The following is a 15,071-nucleotide window of genomic DNA, read 5'->3' as shown; positions in this document are numbered from 1 at the left end:
AAATTCGCCGGAAAAAAATTAAGATCCGTTTGTAGCGTCATTGAACTGGGCGATTTTCAGACTGTAGCTGAAGATCCTTCTTTGGAGTACTAATAATAGAAGGCATTGACAATTCTAGGGGTCGAAGAGCGGACTTACGAGAAAAAGTTCTGATACAGAGCCCATGTCCGGAAACGTATCATTTAGATGTAAGGTAAATTTGAAGATGGGATCACGTTCAAATCTCCCGCTTGGCAGTGCACATACAGCGAAGACAGTGAGGTGACCTCTGACCTGTGCACTCAACAGGAACTGATAGCCACGGGGAGCCGCTGTTCGGTGGATCTGCGGCCCACGGTACCAGACACAAGGTGCACGAACCCTGAAGCGTGCCGACTAATTTCTGCTGTCGCCAGAATTCGGTGAAAGAGGTTTCCCTTCTGACTGTACCGGGGTCTGATACATAAGATTTTTCTCATGGTCCCAGAAGAAAAAAAAGTCGTGAGAGTTAAATCTGGAAAGCGTGGTGGCTGATCCTCTTCGATCTATTCAACTTTCGCCGTATTTGGTTGATATGTCCTTGGACGTCATGTGCAAAATCTGCAGGTGCGCCATTGTGTTAGAACCGCATTTTCTCACGGAGCGACAGTACCAGTTCTTCCAGTAACTGCAGCGGTACTCTTGCAGAAATGTCAAGCACCTGGTATGCGTTAGGTGGCACAGAAGAAAATACTGCCCAATAAGACCATCACTGATACCAACCCACACATTGATGCCGAACTGTTGCTGAAATCCACGTGAACGTGTGCCACCAGGATTTTAGTTGTTCGAAAAGTGGCTGTCTCGACAGTCCGGAACAGCGCACCTGATGAAGTGGGCTTCATCCGCAAAAAGAAAGCGGCGTGGAAATTTGGGCATGTCGACAAAATTATGTATAAACCGCGTTTTGAGAGATAGTGGAAAATCTGTTTGTTCGTTTTGTCGGTAATTACTTGTCATGCACATCACGCCAGATTCTCGATAGGGGAACGTTCATGGCATGGGTATTTACACTCCTGGAAATGGAAAAAAGAACACATTGACACCGGTGTGTCAGACCCACCATACTTGCTCCGGACACTGCGAGAGGGCTGTACAAGCAATGATCACACGCACGGCACAGCGGACACACCAGGAACCGCGGTGTTGGCCGTCGAATGGCGCTAGCTGCGCAGCATTCGTGCACCGCCGCCGTCAGTGTCAGCCAGTTTGCCGTGGCATACGGAGCTCCATCGCAGTCTTTAACACTGGTAGCATGCCGCGACAGCGTGGACGTGAACCGTATGTGCAGTTGACGGACTTTGAGCGAGGGCGTATAGTAGGCATGCGGGAGGCCGGGTGGACGTACCGCCGAATTGCTCAACACGTGGGGCGTGAGGTCTCCACAGTACATCGATGTTGTCGCTAGTGGTCGGCGGAAGGTGCACGTGCCCGTCGACCTGGGACCGGACCGCAGCGACGCACGGATGCACGCCAAGACCGTAGGATCCTACGCAGTGCCGTAGGGGACCGCACCGCCACTTCCCAGCAAATTAGGGACACTGTTGCTCCTGGGGTATCGGCGAGGACCATTCGCAACCGTCTCCACGAAGCTGGGCTATGGTCCCGCACACCGTTAGGCCGTCTTCCGCTCACGCCCCAACATCGTGCAGCCCACCTCCAGTGGTGTCGCGACAGGCGTGAATGGAGGGACGAATGGAGACGTGTCGTCTTCAGCGATGAGAGTCGTTTCTGCCTTGGTGCCAATGATGGTCGTATGCGTGTTTGGCGCCGTGCAGGTGAGCGCCACAATCAGGACTGCATACGACCGAGGCACACAGGGCCAACACCCGGCATCATGGTGTGGGGAGCGATCTCCTACACTGGCCGTACACCACTGGTGATCGTCGAGGGGACACTGAATAGTGCACGGTACATCCAAACCGTCATCGAACCCATCGTTCTACCATTCCTAGACCGGCAAGGGAACTTGCTGTTCCAACAGGACAATGCACGTCCGCATGTATCCCGTGCCACCCAACGTGCTCTAGAAGGTGTAAGTCAACTACCCTGGCCAGCAAGATCTCCGGATCTGTCCCCCATTGAGCATGTTTGGGACTGGATGAAGCGTCGTCTCACGCGGTCTGCACGTCCAGCACGAACGCTGGTCCAACTGAGGCGCCAGGTGGAAATGGCATGGCAAGCCGTTCCACAGGACTACATCCAGCATCTCTACGATCGTCTCCATGGGAGAATAGCAGCCTGCATTGCTGCGAAAGGTGGATATACACTGTACTAGTGCCGACATTGTGCATGCTCTGTTGCCTGTGTCTATGTGCCTGTGGTTCTGTCAGTGTGATCATGTGATGTATCTGACCCCAGGAATGTGTCAATAAAGTTTCCCCTTCCTGGGACAATGAATTCACGGTGTTCTTATTTCAATTTCCAGGAGTGTATTTATTCCGAGTACTTGTAGAGTTTTCTTCTACGTGACGAATAACGTCATCTACAAAGCCGAAGGGGCGGTGCATCCCTGGAACAGCACAGTCAATCGTCCTTACTGCGAACGTATCAGTTTCTCGCAGCTGGTCATGTCGAACGAAAATGTTATTTGATGGACTAAGGTGATCCGGAAAATGTTATTGATACGTAGAAATGTACAGCTCTGTCATTACGTCCAACCTCGCCGTAAATTGTCAAATACAAACGAGCCTACCGGAATCCTGTACTGTCTCGACCGCTCTCAACTGGTCAATGACGAACTGGTACATGAGGAGAAGGCAGAGGCAGTGACAGTAGAGAAAAACACACTACGTCAGAGGGTTGACAGCTGCGCCCTCTTCTTAGTCTGTGAGCCTTCCGTGCAGGCTGAGATTGAAAGAGATAACGCTCTTCAAACCTATTTTATGTTCAAACTGTCCATCTACAGACATAGGTTCCTTATCAGAGCTTTATCTACTAAACCCTCTCTAGAGGCCCCACAAGCCTGGAATAGGAATTGTGAATTACCTTGTTTTGTGCAAGTTTTGACTCGAGCCAGTCATTCGATTGTCTATAAGCAGATACTGGCATAATAGTTCCGACTTCTGAGACCAATGATTGCGTTTTTGGAGGCACTGCAGTTGCACGATGAAGATACTTAACTGTAAAAAACTGCAAAAACAAAAAAAATACAAGCTGAATGAAACAGCCAACACGTACTACGTTACTAAGGGCATTCAATAAGTAATGCAACACTTTTTTTCTGAAAATAGGGTGGTTTTCCCCCCATGAACCATGGACCTTGCCGTTGGTGGGGAGTCTTGCGTGCCTCAGCGATACAGATGGCCGTACCGTAGGTGCAACCACAACGGAGGGGTATCTGTTGAGAGGCCAGATAAACATGTGGTTCCTGAAGAGGGGCAGCAGCCTTTTCAGTAGTTGCAGGGGCAACAGTCTGGATGATTGACTGATGTGGCCTTGTAACATTAACCAAAACGGCCTTGCTGTGCTGGTACTGCGAACGGCTGAAAGCAAGGGGAAACTACAGCCGTAATTTTTCCCGAGGACATGCAGCTCTACTGTATGATTAAATGATGATGGCGTCCTCTTGGGTAAAATATTCCGGAGGTAAAATAGTCCCCCATTCGGATCTCCGGGCGGGGACTACTCAGGAGGACGTCGTTATCAGGAGAAAGAAAACTGGCGTTCTACGGATCGGAGCGTCGAATGTCAGATCCCTTAATCGGGCAGGTAGGTTAGAAAATTTAAAAAGGGAAATGGATAGGTTAAAGTTAGATATAGTGGGAATTAGTGAAGTTCGGTGGCAGGAGGAACAAGACTTTTGGTCAGGTGATTACAGGGTTATAAATACAAAATCAAATAGGGTAATGCAGGAGTAGGTTTAATAATGAATAAAAAAAATAGGAGTGCGGGTTAGCTACTACAAACAGCATAGTGAACGCATTATTGTGGCCAAGATAGACACAAAGCCCATGCCTACTACAGTAGTACAAGTTTATATGCCAACTACCTCTGCAGATGATGAAGAAATAGATGAAATGTATGACGAGATAAAAGAAATTATTCAGGTAGTGAAGGGAGACGAAAATTTAATAGTTATGGGTGACTGGAATTCGTCAGTAGGAAAAGGGAGAGAAGGAAACATAGTAGGTGAATATGGATTGGGGGGAAGGAATGAAAGAGGAAGCCGCCTTGTAGAATTTTGCACAGAGCATAACTTAATCATAGCCAACACTTGGTTCAAGAATCATAAAAGAAGGTTGTATACCTGGAAGAATCCTGGAGATACTAAAAGGTATCAGATAGATTATATAATGGTAAGACAGAGATTTAGGAACCAGGTTTTAAATTGTAAGACATTTCCTGGGGCAGATGTGGATTCTGACCACAATCTATTGGTTATGAACTGCAGATTGAAACTAAAGAAACTGCAAAAAGGTGGGAATTTAAGGAGATGGGACCTGGATAAACTGAAAGAACCAGAGGTTGTAGAGAGTTTCAGGGAGAGCATAAGGGAACAATTAACAGGAATGGGGGAAAGAAATACAGTAGAAGAAGAATGGGTAGCTCTGAGGGATGAAGTAGTGAAGGCAGCAGAGGATCAAGTAGGTAAAAAGACGAGGGCTAATAGAAATCCTTGGGTAGCAGAAGAAATATTGAATTTAATTGATGAAAGGAGAAAATATAAAAATGCAGTAAATGAAGCAGGCAAAAAGGAATACAAACGTCTCAAAAATGAGATCGACAGGAAGTGCAAAATGGCTAAGCAGGGATGGCTAGAGGACAAATGTAAGGATGTAGAGGCTTGTCTCACTAGGGGTAAGATAGATACTGCCTACAGGAAAATTAAAGAGACCTTTGGAGAAAAGAGAACCACTTGTATGAATATCAAGAGCTCTGATGGCAACCGAGTTCTAAGCAAAGAAGGGAAGGCAGAAAGGTGGAAGGAGTATATAGAGGGTTTATACAAGGGCGATGTACTTGAGGACAATATTATGGAAATGGAAGAGGATGTAGATGAAGACGAAATGGGAGATAAGATACTGCGTGAAGAGTTTGACAGAACACTGAAAGACCTGAGTCGAAACAAGGCCCCGGGAGTAGACAACATTCCGTTTGAACTACTGATGGCCTCGGGAGAGCCAGTCATGACAAAACTCTACCATGTGGTGAGCACGATGTATGAGACAGGCGAAATACCCTCAGACTTCAAGAAGAATATAATAATTCCAATCCCAAAGAAAGCAGGTGTTGACAGATGTGAAAATTACCGAACTATCAGTTTAATAAGTCACAGCTGCAAAATACTAACGCGAATTCTTTACAGACGAATGGAAAAACTGGTAGAAGCCGACCTCGGGGAAGATCAGTTTGGATTCCGTAGAAATGTTGGAACACGTGAGGCAATACTGACCTTACGACTTATCTTAGAAGAAAGATTAAGAAAAGGCAAACCTACGTTTCTAGCATTTGTAGACTTAGAGAAAGCTTTTGACAATGTTAACTGGAATACTCTCTTTCACATTCTGAAGGTGGCAGGGGTAAAATACAGGGAGCGAAAGGCTATTTACAGTTTGTACAGAAAGCATATGGCAGTTATAAGAGTCGAGGGGCATGAAAGGGAAGCAGTGGTTGGGAAAGGAGTAAGACAGGGTTGTAGCCTCTCCCCGATGTTATTCAATCTGTATATTGATCAAACAGTAAAGGAAACAAAAGAAAAATTCGGAGTAGGTATTAAAATTCACGGAGAAGAAGTAAAAACTTTGAGGTTCGCCGATGACATTGTAATTCTGTCAGAGACAGCAAAGGACTTGGAAGAGCAGTTGAACGGAATGGACAGTGTCTTGAAAGGAGGATATCAGATGAACATCAACAAAAGTAAAATGAGGATAATGGAATGTAGTCAAATTAAGTCGGGTGATGCTGAGGGAATTAGATTAGGAAATGAGAAACTTAAAGTAGTAAAGGAGTTTTGCTATTTAGGGAGTAAAATAACCGATGATGGTCGAAGTAGAGAGGATATAAAATGTAGACTGGCAATGGCAAGGAAAGCGTTTCTCAAGAAGAGGAATTTGTTAACATCGAGTATAGATTTAAGTGTCAGGAAGTCGTTTCTGAAAGTATTTGTATGGAGTATAGCCGTGTATGGAAGTGAAACATGGACGATAACTAGTTTGGACAAGAAGAGAATAGAAGCTTTCGAAATGTGGTGCTACAGAAGAACGCTGAAGATAAGGTGGGTAGATCATGTAACTAATGAGGAGGTATTGAATAGGATTGGGGAGAAGAGAAGTTTGTGGCACAACTTGACTAGAAGAAGGGATCGGTTGGTAGGACATGTTTTGAGGCATCAAGGGATCACAAATTTAGCATTGGAGGGCAGTGTGGAGGGTAAAAATCGTAGAGGGAGACCAAGAGATGAATACACTAAGCAGATTCAGAAGGATGTAGGTTGCAGTAGATACTGGGAGATGAAGAAGCTTGCACAGGATAGAGTAGCATGGAGAGCTGCATCAAACCAGTCTCAGGACTGAAGACCACAAGAAAAACAGGGTGGTTTTATTTAGAATTTCAATACACCACATTATTACTCAATATTTTGGCTATGGAGCTCTATTTGTCAACCTATCCCTGTTCAATGCATCGGTCTCACGCCACCTTACTGGGAGGGCCTATATGCCGGCATGGTACCACCCTACTGGTCGACGTCGGAACCAACTTCTCCCGCGGAGTGCATCGTTCATTGGGCCACACAGATGGAAGTCGACAGGTGAGAGATCCGGCATGTAGGTTGTATGAGGAAGAACAGTCCAATGAAGTTTCGTGAGCTCCCCTTCCATGCGCAGACTTGTGTGAGGCCGTACGTTGTCACGAAGAAGGAGAAGTTCGTTTCCAGTTTTGTGGCGACGGACACGCTGAAGTCTTTTCCTCAATTTCTTGAGGGTAGGCCAGTACTGTTCAGAACTGTTCATTGCACCATGATAGAGGACATCAAACAGAAAAACCCCTTCAGGGCCACGGAAGACCGTCATGATGACCTCACCGGCTCAGAGAGCAGCTTTGAACTTTTTATTCAGAGGAAATAAGGTGTGCTGCCACTGCGTGGAATGCTGTTTTGTTTCTCGTTCGAACTGATGAACCCATGTTTCGTCGTTCTTATCTTTCGTTGGTCTTTACGGTCTTCTTTTCGGCGGTCGCGACTGTAGCGTTCCTGATGACCAGAGGGCGGGTTGATATTCTCTAAAACAACCAAAACATTATTGAGTATTCTAGTAGTCCCGAGGAAGATCACTTACAATGGTTAATCGGGCAATGGCCTTGACCAAGTTCAATCATGCGTAACTACTTGAATACTGTTTAAGACTTTAGCTGACCACATTCTCATACAGAACACTTAGCAAAACTGACATTAAGACACACGTCAAAAAGCAGTTATTACAATACTACATAGAAAGACAAGGAACATACATACGAACACTATGCAAAATACACAATAACACAACATTAATGAAGAAAACTATTTCATTTTCATCATGCAGGGTGTTTCAGGGTATTCAGTCACATGACAGGAACGATTATTCGAAACACTAAAGTCAAGTAAACATGGACTCTAAACCGCATACGTTAAGAGCTATGAGCAATTCTTGATCTTCGATACTGTGAAACAAATCTCTTCTACTGCAAGGTCTTTGCTTCCCATATTTTTGGGCGTGGTAGTATGGACCAAAACAAGAAAAAAAAGTCCAGTAAACATGTGCATCTAAAATGCATACCTTAAAAGGTATGAGGACTTGTACATTAGAGTTGTGTTTCAAAGTAGCAAAGATGAACAAGTGCTCATAGCACTTAAGGTATACATTTTAGAGCACGTGTTTACTGGACTTTTTTTCTTGTTTTGGTCCATACTACTACTTCCCAAAATATTGAAAGCAAAGACCTTGCAGTAGAAGAGATTTGTTTCACAGTATCGAAGATCAAGAACTGCTCATAGCTCTTAACGTATGCGGTTTAGAGCCCATGTTTACTCGACTTCTTTGTTTCGAATAATCGTTCCTGTCATATCATTCAATACTGACCATCACTTCTGGAACACCCTGTATACGCATGAACTTACGCACTACAATACAAAAAATGCTCTAAAATTCCAGAATCATGCACTACAGTATCAGGAATATGCACTGACCATACATCACCCACGTACTTGAAAGGAACGAACCAATACAAAACAAAAACTCCTCATAGAATCACTTTGCTAACAATTCCGGACATAACTACAACTTGCTGACAGCTATTAATCGCATCTCTTACAATATTTTATAAAATATTTTTCCGAATTCCCTGGAGTAAATGCTTTTTCTTAGCCTGTCATGTCACTGTCCAAGTTTTAAAGGTTCGCTCCACTTCACATTACACTAGAGATGAGAACGTCAGTGTATGATGCTCTAAACTCCTCCCTAGAACGGAGCCGACATCGCGAGTCAATAGTAACCCCGTATTCCTTTCTTCCACCTTACTTATTTTACCAGAAATTGAGTGTCCTACATCACTACGTCGCAGATTCCCGGTAGTTACCAGAGTAATTGCTGATGCCGTGATAGTTAGATCAGACAAATCATCTGCCCCAAATAGTTAAAACAGGTTCTTCTTAAAAAGTTTTACGTACGAAAGAGCTGTAAAGAACACGCTTTAATTTGCAGCATTCACTTAAGGGTGGAAGAATTTTGATTCTTCCGCTACTCCGTGCAAGGCAAGTGCAAGATAAACTACGTCGCTGAGGTTAGAATAGGAAACTACGATAACTCGTGTATTTTTTGTGTACGGGGCGGTAGCTATGGCCATGACGAGGAATTTGGTTTCATTTCCTACACTACCTCCGTACCAGTGAGACTGAAATATTTTACACTGGTAACCGAAAATATTATGGCCACCCGCTTAGTAGCTTGGAACGAAATACGTCACTGATTCTGCGTATCAGGGATACGACGGTTTGTTGGTAGGTTTGTGGAGGTATGTGGCATTACTTGTCTACGCACTGGTCACGTAATTCGCGTAAATAACGGGTTGGGTTGTTTGGGGGAAGAGACCAAACAGCGAGGTCATCGGTCTCATCGGATTAGGGAAGGACGGGGAAGGTAGTCGGCCGTGCCCTTTCAAAGGAACCATCCCGGCATTTGCCTGGAGCGATTTAGGGAAATCACGGAAAACCTAAAGCAGGATGTCCGGATGAGTGATTGAACCGTCGTCCTCCCGAATGCGAGTAAATAGCGGGCCGCTGACTTGAGTACGCGGTGATGGCCCCCGATAGCACCCAGACGGGTTCCATAGGATTTACATCAGACTAATTTGGTCGCCGATACATCAACGTGAGTTCACTGTAACGCTTCTCAAATCACTGTAGCAGGGTTCTGGCTCCGACACTCGGGCAATTATCCTGCTGAAAGATGACACCGTCGTCGGGGAAGACATCAAGCATGGAAGGATGCAGGTGGTTTGCAGCTGTCAGCGTGTCTTCCATTACTACCACAGGACCCGTGCAAGTTCGGGACAGTGGCTCCTGTAGCACAATTCTGCTCTCGCCAGCCTGCGTCAGTGGCGCGCTGCACGTTTCCAGCCGCCGCTCGCCTCGATGACGGCGTTTGTGGAGATGACCGTCAACCGAGTGTAGCAAAACTGTGATTGACCCGAAGGGCCGCCACGTTACCATCGATCGACGGTCGAATCCCGATGGTCTCGTGCCAACTACAATCGTAATTGACGATGTCGTGGGACACGTAGGGGTGCTCTGCTGCGGAGCTTCATGTTCAACAATGCACGATGAACATTGCGTTCTGAAACACCTGTGGGTGCACAAGCACTGTGCCACAGACCACCGCCTTTCCTACTTTAAAGAGCAGATAAGCCTCCGACACCCATGTTCTACACTCCGGGAAATTGAAATAAGAACACCGTGAATTCATTGTCCCAGGAAGGGGAAACTTTATTGACACATTCCTGGGGTCAGATACATCACATGATCACACTGACAGAACCACAGGCACATAGACACACGCAACAGAGCATGCACAATGTCGGCACTAGTACAGTGTATATCCACCTTTCGCAGCAATACAGGCTGCTATTCTCCCATGGAGACGATCGTAGAGATGCTGGATGTAGTCCTGTGGAACGGCTTGCCATGCCATTTCCACCTGGCGCCTCAGTTGGACCAGCGTTCGTGCTGGACGTGCAGACCGCGTGAGACGACGCTTCATCCAGTCCCAAACATGCTCAATGGGGGACAGATCCGGAGATCTTGCTGGCCAGGGTAGTTGACTTACACCTTCTAGAGCACGTTGGGTGGCACGGGATACATGCGGACGTGCATTGTCCTGTTGGAACAGCACGTTCCCTTGCCGGTCTAGGAATGGTAGAACGATGGGTTCGATGACGGTTTGGATGTACCGTGCACTATTCAGTGTCCCCTCGACGATCACCAGTGGTGTACGGCCAGTGTAGGAGATCGCTCCCCACACCATGATGCCGGGTGTTGGCCCTGTGTGCCTCGGTCGTATGCAGTCCTGATTGTGGCGCTCACCTGCACGGCGCCAAACACGCATACGACCATCATTGGCACCAAGGCAGAAGCGACTCTCATCGCTGAAGACGACACGTCTCCATTCGTCCCTCCATTCACGCCTGTCGCGACACCACTGGAGGCGGGCTGCACGATGTTGGGGCGTGAGCGGAAGACGGCCTAACGGTGTGCGGGACCGTAGCCCAGCTTCATGGAGACGGTTGCGAATGGTCCTCGCCGATACCCCAGGAGCAACAGTGTCCATAATTTGCTGGGAAGTGGCGGTGCGGTCCCCTACGGCACTGCGTAGGATCCTACGGTCTTGGCGTGCATCCGTGCGTCGCTGCGGTCCGGTCCCAGGTCGACGGGCACGTGCACCTTCCGCCGACCACTGGCGACAACATCGATGTACTGTGGAGACCTCACGCCCCACGTGTTGAGCAATTCGGCGGTACGTCCACCCGGCCTCCCGCATGCCCACTATACGCCCTCGCTCAAAGTCCGTCAACTGCACATACGGTTCACGTCCACGCTGTCGCGGCATGCTACCAGTGTTAAAGACTGCGATGGAGCTCCGTATGCCACGGCAAACTGGCTGACACTGACGGCGGCGGTGCACAAATGCTGCGCAGCTAGCACCATTTGACGGCCAACACCGCGGTTCCTGGTGTGTCCGCTGTGCCGTGCGTGTGATCATTGCTTGTACAGCCCTCTCGCAGTGTCCGGAGCAAGTATGGTGGGTCTGACACACCGGTGTCAATGTGTTCTTTTTTCCATTTCCAGGAGTGTATGAAGAGTCGTGGACGTCCAGCCATTTAGCACCTAGTGGTGGTTTCGCTGTGCTTCCTCTTTCCCTAGATGCTGAAGACAGTAGCACGTGAACATTCGGTTACCTTCGGCATTTTCGAGACACTCGTTCAGCGGCTCTGCGTAATAACAATCTGCCCTTTGTCAGAGTCGCTTACGTCAATGGATTTCCCCATCTGCAGCCCATATCTTCGCTGGGGTGATGCCCCAAACGTGTCCACTCCGCTTACACGCTTTTGTTACCACGTCACGTGCTCGCAACGTCACCAGGCGGCATCCAACGTCGCGGTGGACAGTGGACATAATGTTCTGGCTTATCAGTGTATACAGGGTGAATCACTAACTGTTGCCACCAAGAATAACTCCGAAAGTATGATAGGGGACGAAAAGTTTCTAAGACAAAGGTTGCATGGTACAACGGGGGCCATAATATCACGTTAGTTTTTTGTTGCTAGGTGGGGTCGCTTCAGAGATATGAAGGTCAACTTTTTTTTTTTTAAGTGGGATGCTGTAGTTTGGTACTTATTTTCTGACTGCGGCTATCGAGACGAATCCGATGGTGTGTAACAGTAAGGTCTTTGAAGGTCAACGAAGGTCAGAAAGGTGGCATGAACGTCCGTTTACAGAAGGTGTTCGCAGTGATGACCATTGGTATCAATGCAGTGCTGCAATCTTCTTATCATGGATTGAGTGTTATTCCTTATCACTTCAGCACTTATCGAAGCACATGCTCTCACAATTCTCTCTCGCAGCTCTTCAGGTTTATCTGGAAATGAGATTCTAATGCAACATTTTGGTTTACTTGAAAATACATTCTGCATTTAAAGTACTTTCTGAGAGATACCAGATGATACAGTGGTTAGTTTATGTGACAGCTACACGATTATATCACGACGCTACTAATGAGTGACAATTTACAATGTTGCTTTTGCAGTGTATCTATTTTATATCTGCACAGTTTTTCTGAATTATTTGTAAGTAGGCTGTTTATGTTTTCATTATGTAAGTAGGCTGTTTATGTTTTCTTATTGGCAACGTTACGTAGCGCTCTGTATGAAAATCACTGGCTGTGCTGTGTGCAGCCTGTGGCTAGTTTGCATTGTTGTCTGCCATTGTAGTGTTAGGCAGCGGCAGCTGGATGTGAACAGCGCGTAGCGTTGCACAGTTAAGAGATGAGCCGCCAGCAGTGGTGGATGTGTGGAAGGAGATGGCGGAGTTTTGATAATTTGTAATACTGGATGTCAATTATGAATATTAAGGTAAATACATTGTTTGTTCTCTATTAAAATCTTTCATTTGCTAACTATCCCTATCAGTAGTTAGTGCCTTCAGTAGTTTGAATCTTTTATTTAGCTGGCAGTAGTGGCGCTCGCTGTACTGCAGTAGTTCGAGTAACGAAGATTTTTGGTGAGGTAAGTGATTTGTGAAAGGTACAGGTTAATGTTAGTCAGGGCCATTCCTTTGTAGGGATTTTTGATAGTCAGATTGCGTTGCGCTAAAAAATATTGTGTGTCACTTTAGTGAATGTTTGAGAACGTTCAGTTTTGCTCAGCTGTTTGAAAAGCAAATAGTGTAAGAGGTTTATCAGCACAGTCGTGTATAAATTGTTCAAAGAGGACGTTTCAGGGGGCCATAATATCACGTTAGTTTTTTGTTGCTAGGTGGGGTCGCTTCAGAGATATGAAGGTCAACTTTTTTTTTAAGTGGGATGCTGTAGTTTGGTACTTATTTTCTGACTGCGGCTATCAAGACGAATCCGATGATGTGTAACAGTAAGGTCTTTGAAGGTCAACGAAGGTCAGAAAGGTGGCATGAACGTCCATTTACAGAAGGTGTTCGAAGTTATGACCATTGGTATCCATGCAGTGCTGTAATCTTCTTATCATGGATTGAGTGGTATTCCTTATCACTTCAGCACTTATCGAAGCACATGCTCTGACAATTCTCTCTCGCATCTCTTCAGGTTTATCTGGAACGTCTTTATAAACAATGTCCTTTACGAATCCCTACAAGAAAAAATCCAGAGACGTCCAGTCTGGCGAACGAGCGGCCCCGACACATCTCCTCCGCGTCCAGTCCAACGATTTGGAATTGTCTCTGCAACTCATTTCCAGCCATCAGCGAAAAATTTGCCGGACACCCATCGTGTTGATACCACATACTGTTCCTTGTTCTAAAGGTATTTCGTCCAATAACAGACCTAATGGTTCTTGCGGGTATGTGGTGTACTTCCTACCATTAAGGTTTCCTTCGATGAAATAGGGGCCTGTAATTCTATCCTCCAGAATCCCACACCACACATTCACCGACCACGGTTTTTGGTGTGCAACTTGCCGCGGCCAACATGGATTTTCAGTTGCCCAATAATGCATGTTATGCAGATTAACATTGTCGTGGTTCGTAAATTTAGCCTCGTCAGCAAAGAAAATTAAATTAATAAATGTGTCATCCCTCTGAATCTGAAGTTGAGCCCATCGGCAGAATTCAGTGCGACGCATACAGTCCGTACCAGCTAATTCTCGGTGGAGACTGGGTATTTACATCTCAATGGCACGTTAGATGGACACGCCGTTTTCAACTATTTGCACGATATACGAGAGAGAATTGTCATAGCATATGCTTCAATAAGTGCTGAAGTGATAAGGAATTCCACTCAATCCATGATAAGAAGATTGCAGCACTGCATTGATACCAATTGCCATCACTTCGAATACCTTCTGTCAATAGACGTTCATGCCACCTTTTTGACCTTCGTTGACCTTCAAAGACCTTACTGTTACACATCATTGGATTCATCTCGATACCCGCTATCAGTAAATAAGTACGAAACTATAGCATCCCATTACAAAAAAAAAAAAAACGAAGTTGACCTTCATAACTCTGACGCGAGCGGACATAGCAACAAAAAACCAAGTCATATTATGGACCCTGTTGTCCCATACAAGATTTTTCCCACAAAAGTTTCAGCTACTATCATACTTTGGAAGTTATTCTAGGTGGCAAGAGTTAGTGACTCAGCCTATACACAGAGTGCCGTTCCTGAGATTCGTCAGGCGCATTTTCACTGGCGTTTCGGCAGATACATGCAATTTCGTGTTTGAATTGTGTAGCTGCAGTCACACCAAAGGAACACAGCTCGTCACATGTTTCATGTGACGCCCAGTGGGGACGGAAGGCGTCAGTTTGTTTTTCGTTACAGGCCAAGCGATTTTTAAAGCGGAATTTTACGTGTAAATTTTGTAGAGCAGTCCCAGATTAGTTTAGTGCGCTACATCTACATGCGTTAACAGGGACAGTGAAACACGAAGGAGCTGATGTATTCCGACTGCCACTCACTGCCATTGCAATCATAGGATGTGTCGTTTCTGCGTTTTATGACGTGCACAGTTTTTCTTTTCTTAACATACACTCCTGGAAATTGAAATAAGAACACCGTGAATTCATTGTCCCAGGAAGGGGAAACTTTATTGACACATTCCTGGGGTCAGATACATCACATGATCACACTGACAGAACCACAGGCACATAGACACAGGCAACAGAGCATGCACAATGTCGGCACTAGTACAGTGTATATCCACCTTTCGCAGCAATGCAGGCTGCTATTCTCCCATGGAGACGATCGTAGAGATGCTGGATGTAGTCCTGTGGAACGGCTTGCCATGCCATTTCCACCTGGCGCCTCAGTTGGACCAGCGTTCGTGCTGGACGT

Source organism: Schistocerca cancellata, chromosome 5, assembly GCF_023864275.1.
Source record: "Schistocerca cancellata isolate TAMUIC-IGC-003103 chromosome 5, iqSchCanc2.1, whole genome shotgun sequence".
In the NCBI taxonomy this organism is placed as follows: Eukaryota; Metazoa; Arthropoda; class Insecta; order Orthoptera; family Acrididae; genus Schistocerca; species Schistocerca cancellata.
This window is presented reverse-complemented; position numbering follows the sequence as displayed.